Source organism: Pistacia vera, unplaced genomic scaffold (assembly GCF_008641045.1).
Source record: "Pistacia vera cultivar Batoury unplaced genomic scaffold, PisVer_v2 Contig370, whole genome shotgun sequence".
In the NCBI taxonomy this organism is placed as follows: Eukaryota; Viridiplantae; Streptophyta; class Magnoliopsida; order Sapindales; family Anacardiaceae; genus Pistacia; species Pistacia vera.
In genome coordinates, this window is record NW_022196191.1 from 524,127 (window position 1) to 538,372 (window position 14,246).

Here is a 14,246-nt window from a genome sequence, read left to right on the forward strand (position 1 = left end):
GAAGTATATATTGATGACATGTTGCTAAAGTAAAAAAAGGCAGAAGATCACGTGAGGCACCTCACGAAAATGTTTCGTATCCTGAGGAGATACTAGATGAAGTTAACCTTTGAAGTGTGCCTTCGGGGTTGACTTAGAGAAGTTCTTGTTAGGGTAGGTGCACTAGAGCCAGTAATATTATATTCTTGTAATATTATATTGAATATCAATAAAAGCATAGATTCTATATCATAGCATTCATATATATATATATGTGTGTGTGTGTGTGTGTGTGTGTGTGTGTGTGTCCTTAGAAATGTTGAATTGTGACGAGGGAACTAATTGTTTCAAATCTTAATTGTGAGAACCCTATGATCACATATGGTGGCCATTTTAGAACTGTCTGTAACCCTAGTATTAATCTAACCAAGGGCACAAATTATGCGGTAAAGATATCATAGCGTTGAATGACCTTACCAAAAGATTGTGGCAGTTCTCACATGTCAAGGTTGTTAGGTGAAAACTTGGTGTGACGCATGGGTGCTTATTAATGACAAGTTCAATGCACTGACCCACCAGAGCATTCCACACAAGATGGTAACCCTAATGTTTGTGGAATATATCCTCTAATAGATGGTGGTACATGTGATCCTTGGACTTAAGATCACCAGAGCGCCATGTATAATTATTGATGTAATTTGTATTAGAATAGGTGCCCCAAAGCCAATCATATTGTTGTATATTAACTCAATGAATCATGTTATTCTATTAATAGAAGGCATCAATTATATTATATAAATCATATTCCATATGTATGTGTTAATATATGTCTTTAAAGTGGTTGAACCATGAGAAGGAATCAAGCAGTGATAAGTCTTGATTGTGAAATCCCTATGATCACATATGGTGGCCATTCTAGAAACATCTGCAACTCTATATTATCCTGACTTAGGGCATACATAATACGGCAAGGCTATCACAGCGTTGAATGACCTTATCAAAAAGTAGTGACAAATCTCGCATGTCAAGGCTGTTTGGTGACAACTTGGTGCAATGCATGGGTGCTTGTTATTCATGAGTCCACTTGACTAGCCCATATAAAGGACTCCATGTAGATGATAACCCCAATGTCTATGGAATACATCCTATAACAGATGGTGGTGCATGTGGTCCTTAGGTTTGAGATCACCAGAATGCCGTGTGTAAATATCGATGTAGTTTAATAGTAGCCAAATGTAATCCTATTTAGGGTTATTAGTATGGTAGTGATTAACAACATTGAGAAGTACACTATGGCTATGGTGGATCAACAAAGGATTCATCACCCCTAGATAAACAGAAATTATCTAGGTCAGAGATTCAGTAAGAGACAATGACTTTAAATTTGTGCCTATAGTAGAATCAAGTTAGTTCTCGTTTGGTCGATTTGTCTGATAATCAAATCTTAATTTATCAAGGTAACTTATACTTGAAGTTGACATCATTTCTATGCTTCAAACCTTTATGAGTTAATAGATATTTAAAGGATTGGATTGCACGGTAACCATACTGTTGATATGTAGCAAATACGTTGAATCCAAATCTGTCGAGTGGCCATGATGCCTTGCTAGAGGCTAATCTTGGTTTGTGTGTAATGAGACGATTAATAGGGTGCTAGTCATGATATTACTTACTATCGACATGATAAGGAGCCTACGGTCACACAGTTAAAAGGCAATTTAAAGAAGATAACGAGTGAAGGGCATTTTCATCATTTATTGACGAAATGAGTATTTTGGTAAATCCTACGGAGCAATTAAATTTGCTGGAAAAGTTGTTGCCTAGATCCAATCTCGTATTTGATTTAATAAGCAAGATTGATTATTTATTTAAATATATATATTATCGTATGTATATTGTAGATAAATAAAATGTCGTTATTTAAATATATACATATACATACATACATACATACATACATACATATATATATATTGGTGCATATATACTTTAAATATTGAAAAATCATAATTAGATGAATAAAATAATAATGGCTTAATACTCGGTAAGTGATTTTCTTTAGAAATCAAAGAAACTAATTATTTAATTAGTGAAGGGTATATTGGTAATATACTCTAATTAGGGAAATTAGGGCGTGCCTATAAATAGGCACTTTTCCCGAATTTTCCCAATGAGCCATTCATTGCCACCCAAGAGAAAAGGTTAACAGAATTTTTCTCTCTTGATTTGTTTTTACTCCCTTCTTCTTTAAACAACACAAATCAAACTAACAAAGTGATTGTGTGTTGATTCTTGCCTTTATGTGGATATCGTCGGTTTACTTCTATCCTTGAAGTGTGAGCATTTTTCAACAATCAAGCGGTGGAGCCATCAACGCGGGTAAGAATCTAAAACCTTGAATGGGTTTTTGATGTTCCTACCCTTCCTATTCCATATAGGATTGAGAATCTTCATTTGCCAAGAGGAATTGACTAGAATCTACCTATGGAAATTCTGTCAGCTACTGTGCCTAATTTGAAGCGGTCATAGGTTGCCAGTTTTTGGAGCTCACTTTACAGGTTAGAACTAACGGAAGATGAAAGAGAGCTTATGTAGATGAAAAGTGTGCCAGTGCCATTACCCCTAAAAGCCCTACATTAGTAGTTCGGGTCGAATCAAACATTAACCAAGTCATATTTGGATTTTGGGGCTTTAGGTTTTAGTCGGTAAATTTTTGTTTTCCACTATGTTTTACTATGATTAATTTCTAACCGTGGTATCAGAGATAGGTTACATAAGATTACAATGTTTAATCTTTGTTGGAAATTGTGTGATTTGATGATTATGTGATTTGGGTTTTAATTTGATTGATTTGGATTTGCATTAATTGGATTAAAATGGATGTTGCTGTGTTGATGGGATTATTAAAATCTGTTGTGATGGGACTGATTTTTGTTGAAATCAGAGTATTTGAAGTCCTAGATGCACCACTGTGTGTGGTGGTGCTGGCTGCATGCGTAGTGGCGCAAGGCAGCACTGTAACCCAAAGTAGCAGCAGTGCGTGGGCTGCTGCCATGTGTGGGGAGGGGATGGTTGCATGTTGAAATACGTGGCCTTGGCCAAAACCCATTAGGGTGTTCAGGGGTTATATGCTGAGGCACACAACCATTGCCCTTAATAGCCTCGGTTGTTAATGTAAACAACTATTCGGATATACGTAGTAGAAAAGTTAGATTTAAAATAAACCGATCAATTGCTTAATCCAAAAATCTGGGTATAGATTATAATGTTTACATATTATTTAAACAAAAATCAGTATAACAAAATCCATACAAGGATTTAGAATACTTACGAACATTTGGAGGCTCCTTCAAGGCTTTGATTTCGCTTATAGATTCAAGAATGGAATCGCACTAACATTGATCCACATGAAGACAGGATTACTCATAATTGATTTAATTTGCAAGATTAAATCAATGCTCTAAGTATAATGGTGTGCAGAATTTCTAAAGAAAAATTCTCTCTTTTCTCTCTAGTGAAAACGTGAGGGAGGCTAGGGTTTTAGTTGAGTAAATATTATTTTGTTTTAATTTTTAAGCTGCACTTATATAGTGCAACAATTAAAACCCTATTCCACTCAGGAATAGCCATGGGCTCCAACCCTAATCCACCCTTGAAACCAAACACCCCTTTAATGGTATTATAAATTTGTTTAATTATTATTATTATTATGAAAATCAATTAATATATAAAAATATATTTAAATATATGCCCACATATATTTAAATATAATCTCACTAATTTTAATTTTAATATTAAAATTGAATACAAGCAATAACCTCAGCAAATTTAATTGCACTATAAGATTACCAAAATACCCTTTTGTCCTAAAAGACGAAAATATTCCTTTCACACATTAATCCTTAAATTGTCTCCTTATGTGTGTGACACATAGGCTTCTTATCATATTGGCAGGAAGTCATCTCGCAATTGACACTAATCAATCGTCTCACTAAACACAGACTAAGATTGGCCCCTAGTAAGACATCATGGCCACCCGATAGACTCAGATTCAGCGAAATAACTACCTATCAATGATATGGTTACCATGCAATCAAATTCTTTCATCACACATTATCTCATCAAGGCTGAGGTACAGAATTAGTGTCAACCTTAGATATCCTCGTTATCTTTGCATTCAGTTACTGGACCAATGACCAAAATAATAAATGGGATTGAGCTAAAACTCAATCCCATTGTGGCCACAGATTTACTGTCATTGCCATTTATTGAATTGCGCAGTGATATAACGTTTCCCGTACTCGGGAGTGATGAATCCTTTGTCTATCCACCATAGTCTCGATACACTCATTGGTGTAGCCAATCACTACCGTTTTGATAGTTCTTAATAGAACTGTGTTGGGCTAGTGTCAAACTACACCAATCGGTGCACAAGGGCCTCCGATGATCTCAAGTCTAATGATCACTTGCACCACCATTCGTTAGAGGATTTATTCCATAGACATTAGGGTTACCATCCATATGGAATCCTCTAGTGGGTCTGTCAAGTGAACTTGCTTATAGTAAGCACCCATGTGTTACACCAGGTTGTTGGCAAACAACCTTGACAAGTGAGATCAGTCACTGCCTTTTGACAAGGTCATTCAACACTATGATAGCCTTATCGTATTATCTATGTCCTTGGTCAGAATAATACTAGGGCTATGGACATTTCTAGAATGGCCACCATATGTGATCATAAGGTTATCACTATCAAGATTTGAAAGACTTGATACTCTCTCCATGGTTCTATGGACATATATCAATACACACAATTATGATTTACATGATATAGAATAATATGCATTTTATTGATAAATAAAGATTATTACAAAGAGTCAATTTTACAATAATTGATTGGCTCTAGGGCACTTACTCTAACAATCTCCCACTTGCACTATAGTCAATCATTCTTGTATTTAATACCGAATGACCTTAAGTGTTTTTCATGCTTCTGCTGCCATAGAGGCTTTGTCAATGGATCAGCAAGATTGTCATCAGTATGCACTTTACTAATCTACACATCTTTCCTCTCAACTATTTCTCTGATGAGATGATAACGCCTAAGTATGTGTTTGGATAGCTAGTGAGACCGTGGCTCCTTCGCTTGAGCTATTGCTCCATTGTTGTCACAATAGACTTCTATTGGTTCAACAATAGTGGAGACCACACCAAGTTCAGTGACGAACTTCTTGATCCAAACCGTCTCTTTGGCAGCATTAGATAATGCGACATACTCGGCTTTCATCATAGAATCTGCTATAGTTCTTTGCTTGGAGCTTTTCCAGCTCACTACACCCCCATTGAGACAAAATACAAACCTGGATTGCGAGCAACAATCGTCTTTACCTGTTTGGAAACTAGCATCACTGTATCCTCTTACAGTGAGCTTATCTTCCCGTCCATAAACCAAGAACATATCCTTAGTCCTTTTCAAGTACTTAAGGATGTTCTTGTCAATTATCTAGTGATGCTCACCTAGATCTGATTGATATCTACTACAAGTGAACTCACATGAGACATCAATCCGAGTACACAACATGGCATACATGATGGATCCAATTATTGACGCATATGGGATCCTCTTCATTCTATCTCTCTCATCGTGTATTTTAGAACACATATTCTTAAAGAAATAGACATCATGTGACATCGGAAGAAATCCCTTCTTGGATTCTTCCATGCTAAATCTCTTCAGTACCTTGTCTGTGTAGGTACTCTGACTTTGGCCAAGCAACCTGCGCGATCTATCATGGTTAATCTTTATTCTGAGGATATAGGCTACTTCTCCTAAGTCCTTCATGGAGAAGCACTTGGATGACCAAGTTTTTATTGATTGCAAGTTCGGTTTATCATTCCCGACCAGAAGTATGTCGTTGACATACAATACCAAGAATAACATTGTGCTCCCACTTACTTTCTTGTAAACACAGGGCTCATCTTCATTCTTGATAAAGCCAAATTCTTTTATGGCTTCATCTAAATGAATGTTCTAGCTTTTTGAAGCTTGCTTGAGTCCATAAATGGATCTTTGTAACTTACATATCTTATCAGCTTTTCCATCAAGAACAAACCATGGGGTTGTAACACCCATATCAAGGTACGTAATTTTACTTATGCCCTAATACCCTTAGTTGGATTTCTTTGAAGTTACCATAGACAAATGTGAAGAAAACTCCTTGAAACTTCATTAGGGGTAAAATGGTCATTTCACTCCTAATTAGTTGAAGAAGTGGGAAGTGAAAGGAAGCAAAATAATGTGAAGAAGATAATAAAAATGGGGGTATTTTAGTAATTGACTAAAGGACATAGATGGAATTTCATAGGAAGTGCAAGGGCAAAATGGGAATACATGCTTATATTATTTGATATAAGGTTTCATTTGAAGAAACCCTAACCAAAATGCAGCCCTTGTTCACGTCACCTTCTCCCCATTTTCTCTCAATTTTCTTCACTAAATTTCAAAGGAAATCATAGGATTTGCCTTGGATTTTCATAGATTTTCAATCCTAAAGCATCCTAAGATAAGATTCTAGCAGAAAGACTGTGATTAAACTTTAAAGTTTTAAATTTTTATGGTTTTTATATGATCTAGGTCCAAGAGGAAGAGATTTAGAGCAAAAGGGAAGTGATATCACATATTCAAGGTAAGTAAACCTAGTTTGAACCTTAATTTGAGCAAGACTTGTGTTGAATGAATTATTGCATGTTTGTATGTGATGATATGAGAGAATTATTGGCTGTTTTTTATGTTTAATGATGTATAAATTCTAGCCATGAGAGGTAGTGTATGGTTATGTGATGATTTGGTGAAGTTGTGGAAGATTTTGTGTTGAAATTTTTGGAGTGTAGAGAAGTGAGAAATTCGGCTAGGTTTGATACTAAATTTAGTGAGTTTTTGGCTCACAATTTGGTTGAATTAGAGAGTTCTGGAAGTGTAGCCAACATGGTAGTTGCATGTGCATATGAAGTGTTTGATGAAAATCCAAAGAGAAATTGCATGCATGAGTTGGCTAAACCCTAATGAAGAAAGGGTTAGAGAAAGGCAATAATTGAAGTTTGATGATAATCAATGGAATTAGTTGTATCATGGGTTTTTAACATATTATATGTTTTCACAGGCGAGAATGATTAGGAAAGGTTAAGGAGTAAGTGGAGGTAAATAGGTAGGGAAAAGCCTTAAAGTAGGCATGTTACCATGGTTGCCCTATCAAATCCATGGCTTTTTGAGTAATTTTTAGGCATCTTACCTATCGAACTGGGTTGAGACCTAAACATAAAAGTTGTAGCCCTTTCTCTAAGCTTCAAAATGAGACCATGACCATAGAAATCCAATGCATATAACTTGAGATATGCCTTCTTGAATATGACATGTGCAAAATGACTACCTCAAAAGTGCTTCCACTTTATTAGTTTATTTTTAGTCTAATAATCTATGATTGATTCCAAGTATGAAAATCATGCTTAAAGGGTTGTGAAGCCCTCAATTTCCTTTAGCAAATGGATGAAGAGATGAGAGAAATGGAGAGTGGAAGTGATATATAGGGTGTAGAGAATGGGAGGGTTTCTAAGGCTAAACCCTTTTAGCTCATATAAGTAAGCACTCTTTCCCATTTTTCCCTTACACTTTCTTGAAAATTCCATCCTTGTCCCTTAATTCTTTACAAATACACCCCCACTCCAAAGCATTCTCCATGAAATTTTCTTACATTTCACTCCCCAAATTAACTAAGGCTAAACAACAACTTTTAAAGGAAATTTAACATAGTAAGCCATGTACCTCAAAGTAGGCATTACAATAAGGTAGACATAACCATATCTACTAAAATCATCAGTAAATGTGATGAAGTATGAATATCCACATCTGGCTTCAACTGTTAGTGGACCGCATATATCACGATGGATGATGCCTAATAGTTCAATAGCCCTTTCACTTTGTCCTGTGAAATGAGACTTGGTCATCTTACCTAAAAGGCATGACTCGCATACCTCAAATGACTGGAAGTCAAAAGGGTCTAAAATACAATCCCTTTGAAGTTCTGCAATATGGGTCTGATTAACATGACCCAATCTATAATGCCAGAGGTATGTTTGGTTTTGATGGCTATGTTTAGGTTTCTTAGTTTCAACATTGAGAATATCTTTATTGTTTAAATCAAGAACATATAATCCATTATATAACCTTGCAATTCCAAATAAAATACCATTCAAACTAAGGACAACAATCCATTAGAAATCTCAAAATGATATCCTATATTATCCAAAGCGGATACTGAAATATTATTTTTGGAAATCGAAGGTACGAAATTACAATCATGAAGTTCCAATAATAAGCCCATAGGCAAAAATAAACAATAAGTCTCTACAGCTAATGCAGCCACATGTGCTCTATTTCCAACTTGTAGCTCCACTTCTTCCTTGATGAGTAATCAACTCTACCTTAGTCCCTGCACATCAGTGCAAATGTGAGTACCACATCCTATGTCAATGACCTAATATGTTGAAGGAGAGACGTTAATCTCAATCATGTACATACCTGAAGTCGAAGTGTCTAACTTCTTTTGGTTTGCGAGGAAAGCCTTGCAGTGCTTTCTCTAGTGGCCAGGCTTGCCACAATAGAAGCAGACTACCTTTCCACTTTTCCCACTACCACCCTCAGGCTTGAGAGCATCCTGTTCTTTGGGCTTGGACTTGGGATAGGCCTTGGCCTTTCCCTTGCCCTTGCCCTTGCCCTTGCCCTTTCCCTTGCCCTTGCCCTTTCCTTTACTGGCAGTAATGATAATCCGAGAATTATACTGTTTTAATTAGGCTTTATGGCCGAATTTTAGATACTTCTTAGTTCATTTATCCTAAATTTCTATTTAATTCTATACATTTTGTGTTGCAGGCCAAAATGGACATTTTGAGCAAATAATGAGCGAATTGGATTTTCTGGACCTAAAAGTAAGCGGATCTCAGAATTTGGGAGAGTTCGGAAGCAGAGTGAAGCAGTATGAAGCTTGTTCTCATAGGAGAGCATCGAAGATCAAAGATTCAAGCAAAGAAGCAAGCGAAGGGCAATTTTGTAATTTCAAAATTCTTCATGAAGGTTCTCCGCGGCAAAAACTGTTAAGCACGAGATTCCATTTTACCTTGTCACCGCAGCGAAACTCTTTCTTCACCCCGGCGAAGTCTGCAAATTTTAGTTTCTCCAAAACGCACGGTTTTATTTGAGGAAAGTTTTAGGTCTTTTGGGGCGAGCTATTTAAGAAAAACTTTACCATTTTGAGGGGGTTCATCCAGTTTCGCCTGATATTCATTGAGTTTAGAATAGATTTGACATTTTTGTGGAGAAAGGGAGAAGATTTGAGATTCAACCTTGTGGATTCTTCAACTAGAGGAGATATCTTTTCTTTTCTTTTATTTCAATATGTTGAATGCTATGTTTAATGTTTCTCTTGCTGTTTGTGTTGATTTAGTTATGAACTAACCCATTTTGTGTCAGGGTTTTGATGTAACTCGGATTTCTATGGGTTAATCAATTGATTTTTGTTATTTTCATATTCTATTGCAAGGATTGTGGGTTATTCTGTTTTTATTGATTTTATTTGATGAATATGATGAGATTGAGAAATGAATCATGTTGAGCTTCTTGGGTAATCACCATTGTAGTATTTAATGCTAGAGATAGATTTGAGAATCAATGAAATCAATCTAGGATTCCATTAGCTTACTGAACTTGGATCTATTATTCTTAAAATTGTTGGGTGCGGAAGTTTAATAGGGAAAAATAGGAATTCATAGCCTGAGAAGGTATGTTTGACAACTTAGAGAATTTGATTTACAATCCCTGCATGTGAGTGTGAAAATAGTATAATCCATAATAATTAATCCATAGAGTCCGAATGAAGTCAAAACCCTAACCGCTTGTTAAAATTGATATTACTCTTGTTTTAAATTCTTGCTCTTATTAATTAGTTGTTTTTATACTTAGTAAATTTTGTTTTAGTTTTAGCTTTAATCTCTCCCATTAATCCAAACAAATTTGGTTTCTCCAACTTGAAAACACTTAGGAGAATTAGTGCTTAACAATCAATCCTCGTGGGAACGATACTCACTCATCACTTTATTACTTTGTGCGACTAGTGCACTTGCTATCATTGCATGTTATAGTTACAACGCATCAAGTTTTTGGTGCCGTCGCCGGGGATTGAATTTTGTGTTAACATTGAGTTTTCTTGTGTTAGCTAGATTGGAGTTTATTTCTGTTTTAATTGTTGTTTGTTTAATTTTATTGTTCTTTTCGGTTGGTTTATGATCTCACTTTTTCTATTTTTCTGTGTAGTTTATGCGAAGAGCAAGACATCAGCCAATGGTTCCTATTGATCCTGAGATTGAAAGAACCAATAGAAGACTTAACAAAGAAAGAAGAGACAGAGAGGCTACAGTTGAACCGAAGGTCACAGTTGTTGAGATGGTAGAGAATAGAACATTAAGGGAATTATCAGTTCCCTCGGTTGATGGCAGTGGGTTGAGCATTACTAGACCAACAGTACAAGCCAACAACTTCGAGATAAAGCTGACAATCATCTAGATGATCCAGAAGTCGGTACAGTTTAAAGGAGATTTGAAGGAATATCCAAATCTACACATTGCCAATTTTTTGGAGATTTGTGATACTTTCAAGTCAAACGGAGTGTCAGATGATGCCATCAGATTGAGACTTTTCCCGTTTTCATTGAGGGATAAGGCAAAGGGATGGTCAATGGCACTACCATCAAGAATGATTACAACATGGAACGATTCAGCAAAGAAGTTCCTGACCAAGTTCTTTCCTCTAGCAAAATCGACAAAGCTAAGAAATTATATCACATCGTTTCTACAGGAAGAGTCGGAATCAATGTATGAGGCTTGGGAGAGATACAAAGAATTACTGAGGAAGTGTCCACATCATGGGTTGCTAGTTTGGATGCAAGTCCAAACGTTTTATAATGGATTGATGGTGAATGTGCAAACTATGGTGGATGTAGCCTCGGAAGGAGCACTGCAGAATAAGACACCAGAAGAAGCTCATGAGTTGCTTGAAGTTTTAGCAAGTAACAACTATCAAAGACCTAATGAAAGGGTGCAATCGAAGAAATCTATGGGTCTTCATGAAGTTGATGCATGCACAACCATTTCAACCCAACTTAGAGCACTTTAGAAACACTTGGGAAGTATGTAGGTAAATTCTATTCAAGCTCTTCATATAATTTGTGAATTTTGTATAGGTGGTCATGTGAGCAGTAAATGCCAAGTGCAGAACACATTTGCTTCAGTGTCTTCTTCATCGGAGCAGGTTAACTACTTGGTAGGAAATCAAAGGCAACTAAACAACCCATACTCCAACACATATAATCTTGGTTGGAGGAATCATCCAAACCTGGCTTGGGGCAATCAGAACCAACAGAATCAGCAAAACAACTAATGGAACCAAAGAGCATTGCCAAACAACCAAGTAGGGGTGAACAATCAACCAAGAGAGCAAAGAGTGACAAAATTGGAAGACATGTTTGGAAATTTTATGCAAAAGACCACAGGTTTTATGAATGAGACAAGGATGAATTTCAGAAATCAAGGGGCGTCCATTCGAAACTTGGACGTACAAGTGGGTCAATTGGCTGATAAGTTAAATGAGAGACCACAGGGGTACCTGCCGAGCAACTCAGTGCCTAACCCACGTGATCAAGCAAATGCAATAACTCTGAGAAGTGGGACAGTGTTAGAAGAAGTGGAACAATCAGGGAAAGAAGGAAGCCCACCAAAAGAAAAGGAAGATTCTGATGAGGAAGTTGATCAAGAGATAGTTGCTGAAGAGAAACCAACCAGTTCTAGGGTTGATGAACAAAAACGGGAAGAGAGGCAAAGACAAAAGAAAGAGAAATTGCCATTTCTCCAGATACCACCAGAGTTGGCACATCACACTCCTCCCATGCCTTTTCCTCAAAGACTCAAGAAAAAGAATCAGGATAAGTAGTTTTCCAAATTTATTGAAATATTTAAAAAATGCATATTAACATTCCTTTTGCAGATGCATTGCAACAGATGCCGAGCTACGCGAAATTTCTCAAGGAGATTTTATCAAACGAAAAGAAGTTAGAGGATGAGGAAACGGTGATGCTCACAGAAGAGTGCAGTGCCATTCTCCAGAAGAAGCTACCCCCGAAACTCGAAGATCCGGGTAGTTTTACTATTCCTTGCATTATAGGAGACATTACTTTTGATCGAGTTTTGTGTGATTTAGGTGCAAGCATCAATCTAATGTCTTTTTCTGTTTTCAGGAGATTGGGAATTGGTGAAGTGAAGCCAACGACCATGTCGTTGCAACTTGCAGATAGATCCATCAAACATCTGAGGGGTATAGTTGAAGATGTGTTGGTGAAGGTGGACAAGATTATCTTTCCGATAGATTTTGTTGTATTGGACACGGAAGAGGATAAGGAAATGCCTTATTTTGGGCCGACCATTTCTGGCCACGGGAAGAGCACTCATTGATGTGCAAGAAGGAAAGTTATTGTTAAGAGTTCAAGATGAAACAGTAACGTTCAATGTGTTTGAAGCTATGAAGTTTCCATCCGAGTTAGATTCATGCTTTAGTGTTGATGTGGTGGATAAACTAGTAGTAGAGGCTATTGAAGAGAACACTCCAGAACTGCCTCTAGGAGCTTGTATTGCCTAATAAAAAATAGTAGATGTAGATGAGTCAGCGAAGAATGAATGTGCTAGATTGTTGGAAGCACTTCAGCCTATTGATGAGAGCCAAAAATCTAGAATTTGAGGAATTTAATTTTGAGAAGGAAAAGGAAAAGGAAAGAAAGGAAGAACCTTCGAAGCTTGAACTAAAGCCCTTGCCATCCCACCTCAAATATGTGTATCTTGGTGAAGCAGAAACCTTCCTAATAATCATTAGTTCAAGGTTGAGCAAATTGGAAGAAGAGCGGTTGATTAGGGTACTAAGAAAACATAGATTAGCAATTGGATGGACCATTTCGGATAATAGAGGCATCTCTCCATCTTTTTGTATGCATAAGATACTTATGGAAGATAACGTCAAGCCTAGGGTGGAACCACAACAGAGCTGAATCCTTCAATGAAGGAAGTGGTGAGGAATGAGGTGGTGAAACTTCTAGATGTGGGCATAATTTACCCTATTTCTGATAGTCCATGGGTGAGCCTAGTGCAAGTGGTTCCGAAGAAAGGAGGTATCACAGTGATAAAGAATGTGAGCAATAAATTGATACCAACTAGGACGGTCATAGGATGGAGAGTGTGCATTGACTACCGGAAATTAAATGAAGTGGCAATGAAGGATCATTTCCCACTTCCTTTCATTGATTAGATGTTTGAGAGATTGGCAGGGCATGCTTACTACTGTTTCCTGGATGGTTATTCAGGATATAATCAAATTGCCATCACTCTTGAGGATCAAGAGAAGACGACCTTCAATTGTCCCTATGGCACCTTTGCTCACGGAAGGATGCCCTTTAGGTTATGCAATGCACCAGCCACATTTCAGAGATGCATGATGTCGATCTTGGGAGATATGGTGGAGCGGTTTATAGAAGTCTTCATGGATGACTTCTCTGTTTTTGGTTCATCTTTTGACAATTGTTTCTCTAATCTTTCACTTGTTTTGCAACGATGTAAGTAGACGAACTTAGTGCTCAACTGGGAGAAATGCCACTTCATGGTCCAGAAAGGAATATTGCTTGGTCATAGAATCTCAAGGGATGGCATAGAAGTGGATCGAACAAAAATAAATGTGATTGAGAAGCTACCACCACCATTAACTTTTAAAGCAGTTCGGAGTTTCTTAGGGCATACGGGGTTTTATAGACGGTTTATCAAGGATTTTTATAAGATCTCTAAACCCCTTTGTAATTTATTGATTAAAGATGTTGCTTTTGATTTTAATGATGAATGCATACATGCCTTTGAAACTCTAAAAAAATTATTAGTATCTGCACCTATTATTGCAGTTCCTGATTGGAGACTACCATTTGAATTGATGTGTGATGCTAGTGATTTTGCATTAGGAGTAGTGTTAGGATGGAGGAAAAACAAATTGTTGCATATAATTCAGTATGCTAGCAAAACACTCACTAATGCACAATTGAATTACACCACTACTGAAAAAGAATTGTTGGCTGTGGTTTTTGCTTTTGACAAATTTCGTTCATATTTGCTAGGTGCCAAGGTGATAGTCTACA

General features: G+C 36.9%; 1 non-coding gene across 1 annotated transcript; it reads right to left on the bottom strand.

Moving 5' to 3' along the window:
* Positions 1 to 10,849: 10,849 nt before the first annotated feature.
* LOC116140367 lies at positions 10,850 to 10,956 on the bottom strand. Its single transcript, XR_004129612.1, has one exon. It is a non-coding gene; the product is annotated as a small nucleolar RNA R71 (small nucleolar RNA).
* Positions 10,957 to 14,246: the final 3,290 nt, after the last annotated feature.